This window comes from Meriones unguiculatus, chromosome X, assembly GCF_030254825.1.
Source record: "Meriones unguiculatus strain TT.TT164.6M chromosome X, Bangor_MerUng_6.1, whole genome shotgun sequence".
Taxonomy (NCBI): Eukaryota; Metazoa; Chordata; class Mammalia; order Rodentia; family Muridae; genus Meriones; species Meriones unguiculatus.
In genome coordinates, this window is record NC_083369.1 from 4,018,154 (window position 1) to 4,038,921 (window position 20,768).

At 38.3% G+C, this 20,768-nt stretch overlaps 1 pseudogene; it reads right to left on the bottom strand.

Moving 5' to 3' along the window:
- Nucleotides 1-1,473: 1,473 nt before the first annotated feature.
- LOC110544071 (cellular tumor antigen p53-like) overlaps nucleotides 1,474-20,768 on the bottom strand; it is an 89,071-nt pseudogene continuing 69,776 nt past the window's right edge.

Sequence of the window (20,768 nt, forward strand, 5' to 3'; positions counted from 1 at the left end):
CTACACAGAGAAACCGTGTCTCAAAGAAACAAAGAAACAAATAATAATAATAATAAAGAAAAGAAAAGAAACAAATAAAACAAGCAAACAAAAAAACCCTACCATGTAAGAGCATCACTGTGTTGACATTCCAAAACAAATACAATGTCATTCTGATCTCCAGAGGACTTCCAGTGCTAAAGCTGGCAAATGACCACAATGCATGTGTAAAGGAGAAGGACCCTGTTCAGAGGAGATGAGATATAATGTATGTAGATTTCATATGTGGTCTCAGAAATACAACTGAGGCAGACAATTCAACTCTTTTATCTCCAATTAAATCAGCCCAAACTTCTGGCTGGTCCTTGAAAACTTGTTTTTTTTTTTAATTTTTATTAATTACAGTTTATTCACTTTGTATCCCACATATAGCCCCTTCTCTTGTCCCCTCCCAATCCCACTATCCCTCCCTCTTCTACACCCATGCCCCTCCCGCAGTCCTCTGATAGGAGAGGTCTTCTATGAGGAGCAGAACAGAACCAAAAAATCTGAACACAGGGCTGTTTTCTGAGACTAAAGCTTTAAGCAAGGACCATTCATGGAGATAACCTAGAACCTCTGCATAGATGCAGTCCATGTCATCTTAGTGTCCAAGTGGGTTCCCTGGTCATGGGAATAGAGACTGTCTCTGACATGAACTCAGTGGGTGGTTCTTTGATCACCTCCCCCTGATGGTGGAGCAGCCTTACCAGACCACAGAGGAAGACAATGCAGCCACTCCTGATGAGACCTGATAGACTAGGATAGGATTTTCTTTTCTTTTTTTGTACAAGTGATAACAAAATTTTATTGTAAAATTAAACACATGATATATAAAAAGGGGTATGAAAAGGGAGAAGGGTTAGGGGAAATGAATAATGTGGACAGGCTTTGCAAAGTTGGAGTATACCCAGAGTACAGGGTGGAAAGGAAATGAGTTGCCGTGGATATGGAACCTATGAGAGCCCAAGATAAACTCTTACAGAGATTTCCTTTTAGGTGCCAACAAGTGGCTGGGTAGGATTTCACTGGCCCAGTAGAGACCTGGCAACTATTAACCCATTCTCCAACTGGGGCCATGAACCAGCACACCCTAGGACAGGTTAATAAAAGGCAGTGGAAGGGACAATCATTATTTCATCAATGCTTACAACAAGCCCTGAGATGTAGGTATGCTGATCTACACTTTACAGATGTGCCTATTCATGTTTTGAGAAAGTAAACTCAGTCACCATTGCCTATGGCCAATTGTAAACTCTAATCCCACCTACAAGAATTTTCTCCCACGCTTTAAGCCTCTCCCCCAAATCCAAAGTCTTATAAGTTAAACAAGTGCATCCTATTACCCTCCCGAGATAAATCTAAGATGGGGGTTCAAGCACCTAAGTCATAAAATGGCAGGAAAGGAAGAGGTGGGGAAGGAGGTTGCTGATGTGGGACAGGAAATAGAGGATGTCAGTCTGAGTCAGGCTCCTCCCTCTTGATTTTTAGATTCTTAGGGGAGGAAGTAGACTTGTTCTTCTTGTTCTTCAGGCAGTTGTAGGAAGACAGAAGAAGAAGGGCAGATCATGTAGTTGAACTAGCCGTTTGGGCTTTTCTCCTTGATCAAGGCTTGGCATGCTTTAGGATGGAGGATGGAGAGAGCCTTGCTGTTTCCTGATGCCCTTGCAGCCTAAGCATGCTTCAATTTCTAGGCATCTTTCAGCACTCGGGATATCTTGAAATGTTTACACCCATGTATCTTAAGTGTGGAATATTCTCCATCAAGTGGTTTTCTTTTTGACTGTGGAGAGGAGCTTGTTTTGGTGGGTAGTTCTCTCTTAGAATTCCCTTGGGTATCACTGTTCAATGTTCCTTTTTAAGAAAATTATCTTCCTCTGTGCAACGGTCTCTCCCATGACAGGCACAAACTCGAACCTCAAAGATGTTCCATCCTAGCAGGTATCCACTTGGAGTCTTCAGTGTGAAGATGGTAAGGATGGGCCAGTGGTTCACAAGGGCCCTATGCAGGGCTATTACACATGTAATTGTAGTGAATGGTAGTATAGTCACAGCCAACCTCAGGAGACTCATGGGGCACCACCACACTGTGCTGAAAAGTCTGCCTGTTGTCCACATACTCAGCATGCAAGTTTCCTTCCACTGCGATCAGATGCTGGGGAGGAGGCAGTCTTTTGGTGTCGAGCAAGGCTCATGGTGAGGGCAGTGTCTCACAATTTCTGTCTTGTGCCATGTGTTCTTGTAGATGGACATAGCAGTGATGCAGGTGCCAGATTGAGATATGGAGTTGACCCACAGATGCACAGGTCACGTCTTTGCCAGCTGGCAGAATACCTTATTGAGGGAAGGGGAACATGTGACAGACTTGGATGTCCCCGAATGCGGGAAGCCCATAGAGAAGACACGGTTGCCCTGGAAGGTTTTTTGGGAAGGGACAGAGAATGACAGGGCCTGTGTTGTTGGTATTCTGTTCAGGAAGTTGTCTCCTGTACCAATGAGTTCAAGGCTCTTCCTCGTTTTTACTTCTAACCGATTTAGTTTATCTGGGTGTATGTTGAGGTCTTTGATCCACTATGACTTTAGTTTTGTGCAGGGTGATAAGTATGGATCAATTTGCATTTTTCTGCATGTAGACATCCAGTTGGACCAGCTCCGTTTATTGAAGATGCTATCTTTTTTCCATTGTGTGGTTTTGGCATCTTTGTCAAAGATCAGGTGTCCATAAGTGTGTGAGTTTATTTCTATGTCACCTGTTCGGTTCCATTGATCCACCATTCTGTTCCTATGCCAGTACTATGCAGTTTTTATTACTGTTGCTCTATAGTACAGCTCTTGGTTTCATTGATTCTTTGAATTCTTTTGTTTGTTTCTATTTTATTGATTTCAGCCCTGAGTTTGATTATTTTCGGCCATCTACTCATTTTTGGTGTATCTGCTTCTTTTTTTTTTCTAGGGTTTTACATGACCCATTAAGTTGCTTAAATGACATGTCTCGATTTCTTCTTTTATTTTGGATTTTTTTTTAATTTTTGTTTTTTTAGTATTAGTTAAAGTTTGTTAAATTTGTATCCCTGCTGTATCCTGTTCCCTCTTTCCCTCCCAATCCCACCTTCTCTCCCTCTTGATTTCTTCTTGAAGGCACTTAGTTCTATGAACTTTCCTCTTAGCATTGCTTTCATTGTGTCCCATAAATTTGGGTATGTAGTGCCTTCATTTTCATTGAATTCTAGGATGACTTTAATTTCTTTCTTTCTTTCCTAATCTAGTTCTCACTGAGTAGAGAGTTGTTTAATTTCCATGTGTGAAGGCTTTTTGCTGCTTTTGTTGTTGAGGTCCAATTTTATTCCATGGTGATCAGAAATGATACAAGGGATTATTTCAATCTTCTTGTATCTGTTGAGGCTCCATTTCTGACCAACCATATGGTCTATTTTGGAGAACGTTCTGTGAGGTGCTGAGAAGAAGGTAAATTCTTTTGTGTTAGGGAGTAGGGTTCTGTAAATGTCTGTTAGGTCCATTTGATTCATGACCTCTATTAGAGACATTGTTTCTTTGTTTAATTTCTGTTTTGTTGAACTGTCCTTTGTTGAGAGTGGGGTTTTGAAGTCTCCCACTATTAATGTGTGGGGATCTATGTGTGGTTTAAGTTTTATCAATGTTTCTTTTACAAATATGGGTGCCCTTACATTTGGGGCATAAATGTTCAGGATTGTGATATCTTCCTGGTGGACTGTCCCCTTGATGAGTATGACGTGTCCTTCCCCATCTCTTTTTATAAATTTTCTTTGAAAGTCTGTTTTATCAGATATTAGAATGGCTACTCCTGCTTGTTTCTTGGGTCCATTTGCTTGGAAAGCGGTTTTCTAGCCCTTTACCCTCATGTAATGTCTATCTTTGTGACTTAAGTGTGTTTCTTGTATGCAACAGATTGTCTGGTCTTGTTTAAGCATCTATTCTGTTAGTCTGTGTCTTTTTATTGGAGAATTGAGTCCATTGATGTTGAGAGAGATTAATGGCCAGAGGCTGTTAGATCCTTTGATTTTTATTTTGGCTGTGATCGTAAGTTTGTATGCTTCCTTGCTTATTATTTTGTTGTAATGAGGTTAATTATTTCCTGTGTTTCCTTAAAAGTAGCTAGTTTTCTTGGGTTGTATTTTTTCCTTCTAGTGTCTTTTGTAACACTGGATTTGTGTGTAGGTATTGTTGGAATTTGTTTTTGTCATTGAATATCTTGTTTTTTTTTCTGTCTTTGAGGACTGAGAGTTTTGCTGTCTATAGTAGCCTGGGCTGACATCTGTGTTCTCTTAGAGTCTGCATGAGATCCTTCCAGGCCCTTCTGGTTTCCATAGTCACTGTTGAGAAGTCAGGTGTGATTCTGATGGGTTTGCCATTATATGTTACTTGACCGTTTTCCCATGCAGCTTTTAGTATTTTTTCTTTGCTCTGTATACTTACTGTTTTGATTATTTTGTAGCTGGAAAATTTTCTTTTCTGGTCTAATTTATTGGGTGTTCTGTAGGCCTCTTGTATTCCTATTGGCCTTTCCTTTAAGTTAGGGAAATTTTCTTCAATGATTTTGTTGAAAATATTTTCTGGGCCTTGGAGGAGGGAATCTTCTCTTTCCTCTATTCCTACTATTCTTATTCTTTGTCTTTTTATGTTCTCTTGAATTTCGTGGATGATCTGTGTCAGGAATATTTTAGATTTAACATTGATTTCTTCCATTGTATCTTTCACACCTGAGATTCTTTCTTCCATTTCTTTTAGTCTATTGGTTATGTTTACCTCTGTAGTTCCTGTTTTCTTCCCTAAGTTCTTTCTCTCCATAATTTCCTCCATTTGTGTTTTTTTTTTTTAATTTTCCAATTCTATCTTTAGATCTTGAGCTGTTTTTTTTTTTTTATTTACTTTGGGTGTCTGACTGTATTTTCCTGTTTTTACTTCAATCCCTTCATCTGTTTGTTTGAACAATCCTCTGTTTCTTTTATTTCTTTCAGTGATTTAAATGTTTCCTCTCTAAAGGCCACAAACTATTTGGGCTGCAACTTCCTGTATTTCTTTACAGATGGCCACAATCTGTTTGTCTTTATCTTCCTGTATTTCTTTATGGATAGCCATAATCTGTTTGTCTTTATCTTCCTCTATTTCTTTAAGGAGGGCCATAATCTGTTTGACTTTATCTTCCTCTAGTTCTTTACACATTTCATTTGTTTCCTCTATTATCCTCTTTATAAGAATAGATGTTAGGTCATCTTCTTGAATTTCAGTTATGATGGGGTGTCCAGGCTTGCTTGCCCTTGGATAATCTGGAGATTCCATACTGCTCTGTCTTTTATTGGTTGAGCTTTTATGCTGGCCTCTACCCATTGGGATATCTTAGGTATTGGGTGTTAGTTTCTGGTGGTTCCTTGGATCCTATTGTGGAGAGAATCCCCTTGGCAGGAAGATAGTTTTTCCTGAAGTAAGGCTCCTAACCTTTTTGGGTATGGTCACTGAATGGCCAGTGTTTTTCAGGAATTGCCACTGCTCACCCCAGGCATACAGACCGGAGTGGTAACTGTGGTCCTTGTTAGTCAAGAGGGCTCTCCTTTCACCTGGAGAAGCCCTGGAGACAGCGTCCCAGCTTCTGGGTTTCTTGCTGTAAATTTATTGAGCTGCTGCTATAACCTGTGTGCCCCATGGTTTGGTCAGTTTTGTTAGGGATAACTGGTTGTCCCTTGGAGCAGCATCTGGAGGTTGATTTCGGTGATCCTAGGCTTCTGTAGGTCTGAGGTTGGAGCTTTGTGCCCCAATATGCAAGCATTAATCAATGGTAGGTGAGTACCACTCTCATGGGAGCAGCAGGAGGCTAGTTGGTGCACAGCATTTCTCTGGGCTGGTGAGCATGCTGGTCTGCAGGACCTTTTCCAGGGATATACTGGGTGACCTAAGTCTGTCCCCTTTTGTTTCCTTCCCTGTGGGGTTTTCTCCCTATAGGGACTCCCAGTCTCTTGTTCCCTGGAACACACAGTTCTGTCTGTGATGGAGAGTTGGGCATGCAGCAAGTCTCTGTGCTCCAGCCAGAGCCTAGTTCAGTGCTGGAGGCACACACCTGCCATTTGTGGGACCTTTTCCTGGGAAAGACTGAGTGACCTGAGGTCTGTCCCATTTCCTCTCTTCCTTGTGGGTTTTTCTCAAGACTTGGACTCCCAGTCTTTGTTGTTTTTGTGCCCACAGTTCAGCCTGGGAAGGTGATCAGGGTGGTCTGGCGACCTCAGATCTCTTCCAGGTTCTGGCTGGGTGACTTGACAGTGGACCAGACTAATTCCCACACCGTGGAGTTTCCTCTCACCTGGGAAATACAATCGCTGTTGTTTTAGGGCCCAGAGTTCAGTCTCTTGGTTGTTGTAAGGAGAATGTTGACGTGCTCCTCAGATGCAGTGTCTTCCTGGAGCCGCCATCTTGTCACTCCCTTAATTATAACTTTTAAAGTACTTTTAACTATTTCATGTAGATACAGTTCACTCAAGCTATGCAATTGACACATTATAATACATAATGTAAGGATTCCTAAAATATTCTGATATATCCAACCATTGTCACAGTTAATTTTAAATCTTTCCATTCTCCCTTTGACATAATGTGTGTATGTATATATATATATATATATATATATATGTGTGTGTGTGTGTGTGTGTTTGTGTATTTGTGTGTTTGTGTGTGTGTGTGTGTATTTTCATCATTCAGTTGTGTCGAACATTATTTTGTGTATTACTTTATGCTATTTTAGGTGTACACAGTCAAGATCACCATGTCTTTTGGCAACTTGTTTTATTTATCATTATGATGTGGGCCTCTACATCACTAGTAATTTCCATTGCACTCGAGTTGTAAGGCTTCTGCAGTGACTTATATTATTTTACACAGCACTCATCATTGAAACATTCCAGGAGACTATGGCTCTTCCATCAGATATGGGTGTGCAATTCAGTGTCAGTTACATTGTTCATTTTTCCATGGTTATCCTGCCATGATTTAGAACATTATAAATTTCCCATTACAGAGTGGTATTATTCCAAAACAACACATATATCATACAATTACTTTTACTTTGTGCTTTCTAAACACATTAACAAAGGTTAGAAGATTTAAGGAATAGAACACTGAATCTGTAGATTGCTTTTGGGAGAATGGTCATTTTGATTATATTAATTCCACCAATCCATGAGCATGGGAGATCTTTACATTTTCTAATTTCTGTTTCAATTTCTTTCCTCACTCACTTGAAGTTTTCTGTTTTTTTTTTTTTTTTTTTTTTTTTTTTTTTTTTTTTTTTTTATGCAAGTCTTTCACTTGCTTTGTTTCCCTAATTTCTTTCTCAGACCATTTGTCTTTTTTTTTTTTTTTTTTTTTTTTTTTTTTTAGTTAATTTTGTATCCAGCCACTATGGTGAATGTGTTTATCAGCTATAGTTCTTTGGTAGAATTTTTGGGGTCACTTATGCATACAATCATATCATCTGTGAATAGTGATACTTTGACTTCTTCCTTTCAGATTTGTATTCCATTTATATCCTTTAGTTAGTTGTCTTATTGCTCTGAGTATGAATTCAAATACTATGTTGAAGAGACACAGAGATCATGAACAACCTTGCTTTGTCCTTGATTTCAGTGGGATTTATTTAAGTTCCTCTCCTCTTAGCTTGATGTTGGCTATGGGGCTTGCTGTATATTGCTTTTACTATGTTTAATTATGTGCCTTGTATCCCTGATCTGTCCAAAACTTTATAGATGTATGGGAGTCGGGTTTTTTTCAAATGTTTTTTCAGCATCTAAGGAGATGATAATTTGTTTTCTTTCAGTTTGTTTATATGGTGGATTAAATTGATGGATGTCCATACATTTAATCACCCCTGCAAGCCTGAGATGAAGCCTACTTTGTCATGGTGGATGCTGTCTTTGATGTGTTCTTGGATTCAGTTTGAGGTTTTTTTTTTTTTTTTTTTTTTTTTTTTTTCAATGCAGTTTATTCAGAAACCTTGAACAATCCTCGGACCCTGGGGAAAGCCAGCCCACAGCTTAAATAGCCTCTGGGTAGCCAACCCAGGCGTGCCACGTGGGCAATGCAGATAGGTCCACATACATGGAAGCAAGCCAGATCCTCAGCCTTAGCCAAATGTGGAATTGTTCGTGACAGAGAGCACTCACCATCGGGAAGGTGGAAGGCGGAAACCAGCTCCATCTTTAAGGCATAGCATGCCGCAGCTCTCTACAGTTCCCCCATGAGTCATACTGGGCAGACTGCTCAGACCCTGAACAATCATTTAGCCAATGTAGCTCATGCCTTAGTTGTACATAAAGGAATTAATGCTCAACTAAAAGGAAGCTTGATGGTGTTCAATCAGAGGATTGACCTCGTGCAGGAGCAAATTGATACCCTATGGCAAATCGCTCAACTTGGCTGTCAATGAAAATATGCTGGACTTTGAGTCACTAGCATATAACATGAGAATTTTTCCTGTGCTGCAAATCTGTCTAAACAATTGTCGAGCTATATTTTAGGTAATTGAATTCGATACTACGATAGAGCAGCTGAGAGTGGCCATTGTCACAGTAAATTCTACCAGAGTGGACGCAGGACTAGCCGCAGGATTATCATCATGGACTGCTGCAGCCATGAATCATCTGAAGGAATGGGCGGGCATGGGAGCGTTAGCAGGCCTTCTGGTGTTGGTCTCCTTGGTTTGCCTGTGGTATATATGCAAGATTAGAGTCTCACAACAGTGTGATGCTCCTCCTTTCGGGTGGGGGTGGGGGTCAAAGAGCCAGCCATTAAATTCATATCAGAAACAGAGAACCCACTTGGATACTGAGCTGTCATTTTTCAAGTTTTAAAACCAGCTTTGTTTGACATTAACATAGAGATTTAAACATTTAGATTAGTTTTCTCTTAATAACCTACTTCTTCTTGATTCATTTCTTTAGGTGTACAGATTTTAATAAGTTTATCATATATAAACTAATCAAGAAGCAGAACTCTGGCTAAAATGTTCAATCCCCATTCAGAAAGGCAAAGAGGATGGACATCAGAAGAAGGAGAAAACAGGAAATAAGTCAGGAGCTTGCCACAGAGGACCTCTGAAAAGCTCTGTCTTGCAGACTATCAAAACAGATGCTGAGACTTATGGACAAAATTTGGGCAGAGTGCATGGAATCTTATGAAAGAAGTGGGAAATAATAAGATCTGGAGAGGGCAAGAGCTCTACAAGGAGAACAACAGAACCAAAATATCTAAGCACAGCGTCTTTCCTGAGATTGATACTCCAACAAAGTACCATGCATGGAGATAAGCTAGAATCCTTGCACAGATGTAGCCCATGGCATTTCAGTGTCCAAGTGGGTTCCATAGTAATAGGAACAGGAACTGCCTCTGACATGAACTGATTGGCCTGCTCTCTCGTGGGGGAGTAGCCTTACCAGGCCACAAAGGAATACAGTGCAGCCACTCTTGATGAGACCTAATAGACTAGGATCAGAAGGAAGTAAAAGACCTCCTCTATCAGTGGACTTGGGGAGAGGCATTCGTGGAGAAGGGGGAGGAAAGGAGGCATTGGGAGGGGAAGAAGAGGGAGCTACAGGGGGGATGCAAAGTGAATAAAGTGTAATCAATAAAAATTAAAATAATAACCTACTTTGTTTTTTACCTTTTAACACATAAAGGTATTTTTAAATTTAATTTTATTAATTATACTTTATTCACTTTGTATCTCCCCATAAGCCTCCACTACTCCCCTCCCAGTCCCACTCTCCCTCCCCCTTCTTCATGTATGCCCATCCCCAAGTCCACTGATAAGGAAGGTCTTCCTCTCTTTCCTTCTGATCTTAGTCTATCAGATCACATTTGAAGTGGCTGCTTTGTCATGTTCTATGGGCTGGTAAGGCTGCTCCACCCTCAGGGGGAGGTGATCAGAGAGCAGGCCAATCAGATTATGTCAGAGGCAGTCACTCTTCCCATTACTATGTAACCCACTTGGACACTAAACTACCATGGGCTACATCTGTGCAGGGATTCTAGGTTATCTCCATGCATGGTACTTGGTTAGAATATGAGTCTCTGGGAAGACCCCTGTGTTCAAATTTTCTGGTTCTGTTGCTTTCCTTGTGGGGTTCCTGTCCTCTCCAGATCTTACTATTTCCCACTTCTTACATAAGATCCCATGCACTCAGCCCAACAGTTGGCCATAAGTCTTACTCAGCATCTGCTTTCATAGTCTGCAGGGCAGAGCCTTTCAGAGGCCCTCTGTGGTAGGTTCCTAACTTGCTTCCTGTTTTCTTCTTCTTCTGAAGTCCATCCTCTTTTCCTTTCAGGATGGGAATTGAACATTTTGGTCAGGGTCCTCTCTCTTGATTAGTTTCTTTAGATGTACAGATTTTAGTAGGTTTATCCTATGTTATATGTCTATATGAGTGAGTATATACCAGGCATGACTTTCTGCTTCTGGGACAGTTTACTCAGGATGATCCATTCCAGGTCCCACCATTTACCTGCAAATTTAATGATTTCCTTATTTTTCATTGCAGAGTAATGCTCCATTGTGTAGATGTAACACAATTTCTTCATCCATTCTTCAGTTGAGGGGCATCTGGGTTGTTTCCAGCTTCTGGCTATTATAAATAAAGCTGCTACAAACATGGTTGAGCAAATTTCCTTATTGTGTACTTGAGCACCTCCAAAAGAAATCTACAGATTCAATGCAATTCTCATCAAAGTACCAACACAATTCTTTACAGGCCTGGAAAGAAAAATTCTCAACTTCATATAGAATAACAAGAAACCCAGAATTGCTAAAACAATCCTCTACAATAAAAGAACTTCTGGAGGTATCTCCATCCCTGATCTTAAGCTGTACTATAGAGCAACAGTTATAAAAACTCCATTGTACTGGCATAGAAACAGAATGGTGGATCAATGGAACCAAACAGAAGACCCAGAAATAAACCCACACACTTATGGACATCTGATCTTTGACAAATATCCCAAAACCATACAATGGAAAAAAGATAGCATCTTCAACAAATGGTGTTGGTCTAACTGGATGTCTACATGTAGAAAAATGCAAATAGATCCATACTTATCACCCTGCACAAAACTAAAGTCCAAGTGGATGAGAGACCTCAACATTAAATCGGTTAGAAGAAAAAGTGGGTAAAACCCTAGAATACATTGATACAGGAGACAACTTCCTGGACAGAACACCAACAGCACAGGCTCTAAGAACAACAATCAATAAATGGGACCTCATGAAAGTGAAAAGCTTCTGTAAAGCAAAGGACACAGTCATTAAAACAAAAGGAATGCCTACAGATTGGGGAAGAAACTTCACCAACCCTTTTTCTAACAGAGGCTAATATCCATTATATACAAAGAACTTAAGAAGCTGAAAAGCAGCAAACCAAGTAATCTAATTAAAAACTGGGGAACAGAGTTAAACAGAGAACTCTCTGTAGAGGAATATTGAATGGCAGAGAAACATATGATGAAATGCTCAATGTCATTAGCCATCAGGAAATGCAAATCAAAACGGCCCTGAGATTTCACCTTACACCCATCAGAATGGCCAAGATAAAAAACTCAAGTGAAAAACACATGCTGAAGAGGTTGTGGAGAAAGGGGAACCCTCCTCCACTTCTGGTGGGAATGTAAACTTGTACAGCCACTCTGGAAATCAATCTGGCGCTTTCTCAGACAATTAAGAATAGTGCTTCCTCAATATCCAGCCATACCACTTCTAGGGGTAATTTTTAACCAGAGAGGTTGCTATTACTTTTTTTCTCTGAAAATTTCTACCCTTCAATTGTATTAAAGATAGATTTTTTTAGAACAATAATCATGTGATTACTGATATAATTTATTATCTACCATGTACCTATATGTATTTAATTTTATTAGTTTATTTTAGTTTTTTATTTACTTTATATCCTGGTTGAAATGCCATCCCTTCTGACTTCCCAGTCCTACCCTCTGTCCCACTCCCTTATTCCTCAGAAAAGGGGAACCCCTTCACATCCGCTCCAGCTCATCAAGTCTCATCAGGACTGAGCCTGTTATCTTTCCATGTAGCCTGACAAGGCAGTCCGTATCAGATGCAGTCCCCACCTCCCTTACTGGAGAACCCAAATGAACCCTGAGCTGCCTATTGACTATATCTTTGTAGGGGTCCTAGGTCCAGTCCATGCATGGTTCTCAGATGATTCTTCAATCTCAGAAAGCCCCTCTGTACCCTGGTTAGTTGGTTCTATTGGTCTTCTTATGGAGGTTCTGTCACCTCTGGTTCCTTTTCTCTTTCTGCTCACTTTTCCACATGATTCCCTATGCATCACCCAATGTCTGGTTTGAGTTGCATCATCCATTTTGAGGATCTTCTGGGTAGAGCTTCTCAGAGGACAACTCTGATAGGCTCCTGTCTGCAAGATTAGCAGAGTATAGTTAATGTATCAGGGGTTGGCACTCTCCCCCAGGGTAGGTCTTTTGTTCGGTTAGGTATCAGCTGGATATTCCCTCTATGTCTGTTCTATCTGTTCTGTCTTTATCCCTGCACATCATGTAGTCAGGGGAAATTTTGGTTTGAAGTTTTTGTGGGTGGGTTGTTGTTCCCCTCCATCTACTAGGGGACTTGTCTAATTAGAGGGTGTCCTCTGCAGTCTCTATGAACTCGTTACTAGGATTATCTGCTTGAGTCATCCTCATATCCTCTCAGGTGTCTACCCTGACTTAGGCCTCCAGCTTTTGACAGAGGTACTACTGTTTACAGTTTCTTTTTTCTGTGCAGGCCTTCTGTCATCTCGCCAAACTCTCCAGGTCTGATTTCCACTTTCATATTGCTCTGTACCCCCTCTCTTGCCTTGTTCTCTCTCTTCAACCACTATCTCTGCTTATTCTATTTCTTCTTCTAAGTGAGACTTAGCATTCTCTTTTATATTCTACTTGTTACTTATCTTCTCCTTGTCTGTGGTATGTTTTTCATGTACTGTATGGCTAAAATCCACTTTTAAGTGAGTATAAATCATTTGTGTCTTTCTGGGTCATTACCTCAGTCTATGATAATCTTTTCTAGTTCCATCCATTTGCCTACAAAGTTCATGATTTCTTATTTATTTATTTATTTATTTATTTATTTAATTTGTTATGTAGACAGTATTCTGCATGCATGTGTACCTGCATCCCAGAAGAGGGCACCTGATCACATTATAGATGGTTATGAGCCACCATGTGGCTGCTGGGAATTGAACTCAGGACATCTGGAAGAGCCGCCAGTGCTCTTAACATCTTAGACATCTCTCCAGCTCCCTATTTCTTTATTTTTAATATCTGAGTAGTATTCCATTATGTAAATGTGCCACAGTTTCTTTATCCAGTTTTCAGTTGAGGGGCACCTAGGTTGTTTCCAGAGTCTTGCTATTACAAATTCAGCTGCTGAAAATATACCTGAGCAAGTGTCCTTGTTTTATGGTGGAGCACCTTTTTGGTATATACCAAGGAGTGGTACAGCTGGGTGTTGAGGTAAGCTCTTGCCAATTTTCTGAGAAAGTGCCAGTTTGATTTCCAACGTGGTTGTACAAGTTTGTACTCCCACCAGCAAAGGAGGAGTGTTCTCTGTTCTCCACATCCTTGCCAGAATGTGCTGTTACTTGGGATTTTGCTCTTAGCCTTTCTAACCAGTGTGAGATGGAATCTGAAAGTCATTTTGATTTGCATTTCCCTGATAACTAAGGACATTGAGCATTTCTTTAAGTGCTTCTTGTCCATTTGAGATTCCTCTGTTGAGAAATCTCTGTTTAGCTCTATGCTTCATTTTTTAATTGGATTATTTTGGTTTCCGTTATTTATTTTCTTGATTTCATAATATATTTTGGTTTTAACCCTTTGTTGTTTGTTGGGTTTGTGAAGATCTTTTCCCAATCTCTAAATTGTCATTCTGTTTTATTGACAGTGTCTTTTGCTTTACAGAAGCTTTTTAGTTTCAAGAGGTCCCATTTATTAAGTGTTGATCTTAGAACCTGAGCTGTTGTTTGCTGTTCAGGAAGTTGTCTTCTGTACCAAAGAGTTCGAGGCTTTTCTTTATTTTCTCTTCTAATGGATTTAGTGTATCTGGTGATATATTGAGGTCTGTGATCCACGTGGATCTTCGCTTTGCACAGGGTGATATATATGGGTCTATTTGCATTTTTCTGCATGTAGATCCAGTTATACCAACACCATTTGTTAAAGATACTGTTTTTTTGTTTTGTTTTGTTTTGTTTTTGTTTTTGTTTTTTCTGTTGTATGGTTTGGCTCCTTTCTCAAAAGAATCAAGTGTCAGTCAGTATGTGGGTTTTTTGTTTTCTCTCTTTGTCTTTGATTTTATTCCAATGATATGCCAGTATTATGCAGTTTTTATTTATTCTGTTCTGTGGTATAGCTTAAAGTTTCTATTCATTCTTTTTCCTTTTCAAACTTTTTCTGTTTTTAATTAAGCCATTTAAGTGATGGTATTTTATTTAATGTCTTAACTTACTGGTTTATATTACATCAAAACGGGTGCTAGATTCAGAACATGTAATAACATAATATATGTATATGTTATATAAATGTTTTCAGGTATTTGAATTCAAAGTTAAACTATACAACTTTATATGTGCAGAAGGCTAATTACCGGAGATTATTGCTACCACATCTTTCATGTCTCTGTTCTATTACATCTCCACCTATTTGCTTTTTTTATTCTAAAGTTCATACTATCAGAACTCAAGTTATTCTTAATACTATACCTCAAAGAATAGCTACCTTTCTAAAGAAGTAACAACAATATCAAAATATTTTGTTAGCTCTCTTCTCCCTTTATTTAGATATTTCTGATGTATACATTCCTTCTATTTGGACTACTGGTTAAAATGTCTTTTTAAGTACAGATCTTCTGGTGGTTAAGTCTTTGTTTTTGTTTGTGTGTGTGTGTGTGTGTGTGTGTGTGTGTGTTCAGTTTTATTTAATTCCCAATTTTTTCTTCATTGTTGAAGATTAAGGTCAATGATTATAGAAATTTAGGTTTATGACATTATTTTTATTTAGAAATTAAAGGTTTATGACATTATTTTTTAACCCATAACACTCTTTATTATACTTTCTACTCTTTATATATTTTCTAATGAAAATTCATTGCAATTCTTATCTCTTTTTCTTTGTAAAACAGCTCTTACTTTTCCCATTATATTTTGCAAGACTTCTTCTTATTTCTGTACTTTTGGGTAGCATGATATGCCTCTGAGTTCAGCTTCATTGTCATGCTTTTTGTTATCTGTGTTTCTTGAGGCTGTGATTTGTTTTCATTAATTGGAAGTTGGCAGGCTTTCTCACTTCAGAGTTTTCTATTCTTTTCTATCTTCTCACCTTTTGTAATTCTAATTAAACATGGGATATAGCTTTTGAACTTACCTGACTTTTCTGACATTTTTTCTATTTGTTTATTTTTTTTTCTCTTCACACTCTAGTCTGATTAAGTTTCCTCAGATTATTACTAAGGATATTGATACTTTCATGTTTGTGCAATGAGTCCATAAATGGTCTTTAAGATGTTATAATATCAGAGGCAGTCCCTCTTTCCATTACTATGTAACCCACTTGGACATAATCTTATTGGCCTGCTCTTTGATCACCTCACCCTGAAGGGGGAGCAGCCTTACCAGGCCACAGAAGAAAACAATGCAGCCACTTCTGATGTGATTTGATAGGCTAACAACAGAAGGAAGGAGAGGAGGACCTCCCTTATCAGTGGACTTGGGGAGGGGCATATGTGAAGAAGGGGGAGGGAAGGTGGAACCGGGAGGCGAGAAGGGAGGGGCTTACAGGGGTTATGGGGGCATACAAAGTGAATAAACTGTAATTAATTAAATAAAATTAAATTTAAAAAGATGTTATAATATTATCAATTTCTGATACCTCCTTGCAGTTTTTATCTTAGTGTTTCTGTCTCAGTTAATATAGTATTATTTTGTTCACTGAGGTAACCTTCTCATATTTACTATTCTATATCTTTTTTTCTTGAATCCATACATATTGTTATGTATGAATTTAGTAATGGTGTTTATATTTTTAATCTTAAGAGCGTATTTTCTTATTCAGTGAACTACTTTATGATAGGAATTTTTTAAAGACAGGCACTTATATTTTAAAGACGAGCATTCAAGTAGGCAAAAGGAATTTGGTAAGTGGGATTTTTTTTTAATTTATACTTTTAAGAGTTCAGTGTGTCCTTCAAGGTTCTTGTGTTTTGTTTTAAATGCAACAAAGGTGAGATTTAGAAACTTTCAGAAGTTTGAACTCAAGAAATTTCTTTTGTTATAAATGTATTAAATTATTATTGGGCTAATGTCTTACTTTTTTCTATTTCTGTGAAGAGACACTGTGATGAAAGAAACTTATAAAGAAACTGTGGCACTGGAGCAGTAGCACAGAACTCACATTTTTTGAATTGAAGGGAGGAAAGGAGGGAGGAAGGAAAAGGAAAAGAGAGAGAGACACTGAGACCAGGACTGGGCTTTTGAAGCCTCAAAGCCTCCTCCTAGTAACACACATCCTCCAACATGACCATATCTCCTAACTTTTTCTGAAATAGTTCCAACAACTAGGAACCAAGCATTCAAGTACATGAGCCTATAGGGCCTATTTGTGTCCAAAACACCACAGTTACTACATTCAGCATCACAAGAGTAAGTTTCTGTTAAATGAAATTGTCCTTTCTGATTAATTTTAGGCATTATATTAAAGATTTCCTCTACAAGTATTAAAACATCATTTTTGAGAGTGCCTCTGTAGGAGATTGGTATATGATGTGCTAAGACAACAATTACAGCAAAATAAGGGAGTAGAAACACAATTTTCTCATTTCACTGGATTTCAGCTCTCTTTTTCTACCTTTAGAAACAAGAATGCTGGGCTCTTAACTCAGTATTTACTGATTCATTTGAATGCCTTTCTGGGGTCTTATACCTTTCACCTAACACTGCGACTATACAAATTTGCCATGCTGTGTTATTTCTCAGGCATTTTGATTTAGATAGAACTATATGTTCAGTATTTTAGGACCCAATGTTACAGAAAGCCTTTGGGGGGAAGATAAAGATACAGAAAAATTATAATGTGTGTGTAGAACTACAGATATGGATAGATAAATAGGTATAGATATATAGATTAGACATGTATATAGATAGATAATACATGTATATAGATAGATAGATATCACATCCTTTTCATATATATTGAGAATCAAAGCTAATGCTCATGCTTTCCATCTATCTGTTACTGGCATGCTGTTGCTTACTGTGCCATGTCATGGTGCACAAAGAAAGCTGTTACCACATGCTAATCCTAAATCTTAGACCTCATGTACAGAAATATAAGATTAACATATGTTCAAGAAAAATTACTCTGTCTGTGGAAATAACTGTTACAGGTAACATAAAATATAGGAACATAGAAGAGTTAATACCAATGCATGAAAAGTTACAAAAATATGCTTGAAAATGTGTTATAGATTTGATGTGAATTATGGATAAAACTTGTATTGACATGAATGTGAGCATTGTGCTCAGGTCAGCTAAGGTAAAGATAAAGAAAAATAAATTGAAGGAATAGCTTGGGATTTCTTGGAGAATATTGAAATGATTAAAATCAGAATTTTGATAAAATATTGATGATAAAACCAATTCTGATGAAATATCTGGTAAAAGTAAGAAACAATAAGATATTGTTATTGTTAAACAATAAGATATAAATGCTTCTGGATAATTAATATTGCATATGTTAATATTATTATTGAATTTCTGACTTAATTTTAAATCAGTTTGAATATTCGGAATTATTGAGATAGAATCAATGCATTTGAAAACTATATGTAAAGGAACATACTTATCACAAATAGGCAAATGACTTGGCTAAAATGCATTCCCTCCCTAGGGATTTGCTGAATGCAGAATTGAAGAGATAGCTAGGATATACGATAGTAAAATATATAAGCATGTATTAAAGAAATTATGTGGCATTTAAAAAGTGAGAAGAGCATGTCTGATTGCATGCGGGTTGATGCCCCAGGTCCCGCCTCTGAGAAAAAGGTATCAGAAGGGTCTGATGCTCTTTGGGTGGATGACACCTAAATGAACATTGGTACAAAGTCCCAATTTATTTCTAATATCAGAGATCAGACCTCTACTCTTGCCTGATGCGTCTAAAACAAAAAGGGGGAACTGTAGAGAGCTGCGTAATGCCGCGCCTTAAAGATGGAGCTGGTTTCTGCCTTCCACCTTCCCGATGGTGAGTGCTCTGTCACAAACAACTCCATATTTGGCTAAGGCTGAGGATCTGGCTTGCTTCCATGTATGTGGACCTATCTGCATTGCCCACGAGGCACGCTGGGGTTGGCTACCCAGAGGCTATTTAAGCTGTGGGCTGGCTTTCCCCAGGGTCAGAAGATTGTTCAAGGTTCCTGAATATACTGCATTGAGAAGAAAAAAAGATCAGAAAGAAGGAGAGGAGGAGAGGAGGAGCTCCCCTATCAGCGGACTTGGGGAGAGGCATGCATGAAGAAAGGGGAGGAGGGTGGGGCCGGGAGGGGAGGAGGGAGGGGTTTATACGGGGATACAAAAGGAATAAAGTGTAATTAATAAAAGTTAAATAAAAAATTTTAAAAAAGTGAGAATAGTAATACATGAGAAGAAAGACATGACTCAAAGACAAAACTCATCATTAAGATAAAAAGCAAATAGTTTTTTTTTAAGATTGTCAGTCTGTGCTTATGAACATTTAAATATTATGTTTTGAGAGCAAAAGAAAGCTATGCCCAGTGACAATTTTGAAAGAGACTATTATGTACAGAAAGGAAACAGAATCTATTGAATATAATATATTTTTGGCAAGCAAGGGACTTGATATCAAGGTATATATGCAAAGGTAACAGTGGAATGTTAGTGTCCATTGTTCTGGGATTTCTCAGGACTCTGTTTCTCTTATTCTAACATTGTTTTCTATGTTGGTTTCTGCCATTTCCCAAGTATGCCCAAGTATAGCTATGGCTGAACTTTGAAATGTATAAACAGAACGCTTTGTGATATCCCTTTGATTCCAGCAACATGTAAAGATTGGTTTAACTATAGTGGAATAATGGAGTCTACAAGATTCCAAAGGATATTATTAGATATCATGGCTCTCAGGCAGAGATTAGTTCTGAACTTGAGAAATATATATTAATTATAGTTTATTTACTTTGTATCTCAGCTGTAGCCCCCTCCCTCATTCCCTCCCAATCCAACCATCCCTCCCTCAACTCCTCCCTGACCCTCTCTAAGTCCACTGATTGGGGAGGTCCTCTTCCCTTTCCATCTGACCCTACTTTATCAGGTCTTATCAAGACTGGCTGCATTGTCCTCCTTTGTGGTCTAGCATGGTTGCTCCTCCGTCAGGAGGAGTGGAGGTCAAAGAGCCAGCCACTGAGTTCATGTCAGAGACAGTCCCTGTTCTCTTTAATGGGGTAACCACTTGAATACTGAGTTGCCATGGGCTACATCTGAGCAGGGGTTCTAGGTTATCTCCATGCGTGGTCCTTGGTTGGAGTATCAGTCTCAGAAAAGACCTTTGTGCCCAGATACATTTGGTCCTTGTGGAGCTCCTGTTCTCTCCAGGTCATACTAACTCTTCCTTCTTACATATGATTCTCTGCACTCTGTCCAAGGTTTGGTTATGAGTCTCAGTATCTGCTTTTATGCACTGCTAGGTAGAGTCTTTCAGAAATTTGGACTTACTCGAGTCATGTTATTTATTTTTTCTTTTTAAATTCTTTTTGCAATACAATTATATATTCTATGTGAACATCAACATTGTAGTTTGAAAGATCATAACTTGATCTGATTTTTATAAGTCCACAGATGCGTGAAAATGCTTCTGGATAATTAATATTGTATATGTTAATTATTATTTTTGAATTTCTGACTTAATTTTAAATCAGTTAAAATATTTGGAATTATTGAGATAGAGTCAATGTGTTTGTATATGAGAAAGACAGAAATTTTAAGTGTCAAGGTCAAAATAATATATGATTTTAATCTGTATGTTGACAATTTAATTTGTAATACAGTAGTGATGATTGAAAATAATTAAGTCATAGCAGCTGTATTATCATGAGAAAATTAAAATCATTATTCCAATGATTTAAAGACAAGTGTAGCACTCTCATATTTGTCTCTGTTCTCATTCCCCCATTGTATTTCTTTGTCTCATTCTTATTCTCCCTGTCTACTTTCCTCTCCAACTTCCTTCTGCTACAGCATGAAGGCATTCACCAGATGCAGCTCCACCTTCATAGAGGATTTGAAGCATGATAAAAATAAGATATTATTCCTTAGTATTATCTTATTGTAGCAAAAATGCTTTAGGTCAACAAAGCAAATTTTCTATTCACTCTGATTCTCTTAGTTTTGTTTTCATTGTATTTTTTGCTTTCCTAAATACTGATTCTCAGAGAAAACCTTCTCTGAGCATCCTTCAGTGTTTTATGCACTGTTAAACCAATGCGTCTAGTTATGATAGTAGATTATAGCAAAATTTAGAACTGTATACCTTTTGGATTGAACTTTAGTTCTTTAATGGATCTACTATCAAAAGTGTTTCTTGGCACAGTGTAACTTTTTCTTATCCCTACACCTCACTTTCTTTTCTGTCTAAAGTAATCTCCACTTGATTCACTGAAA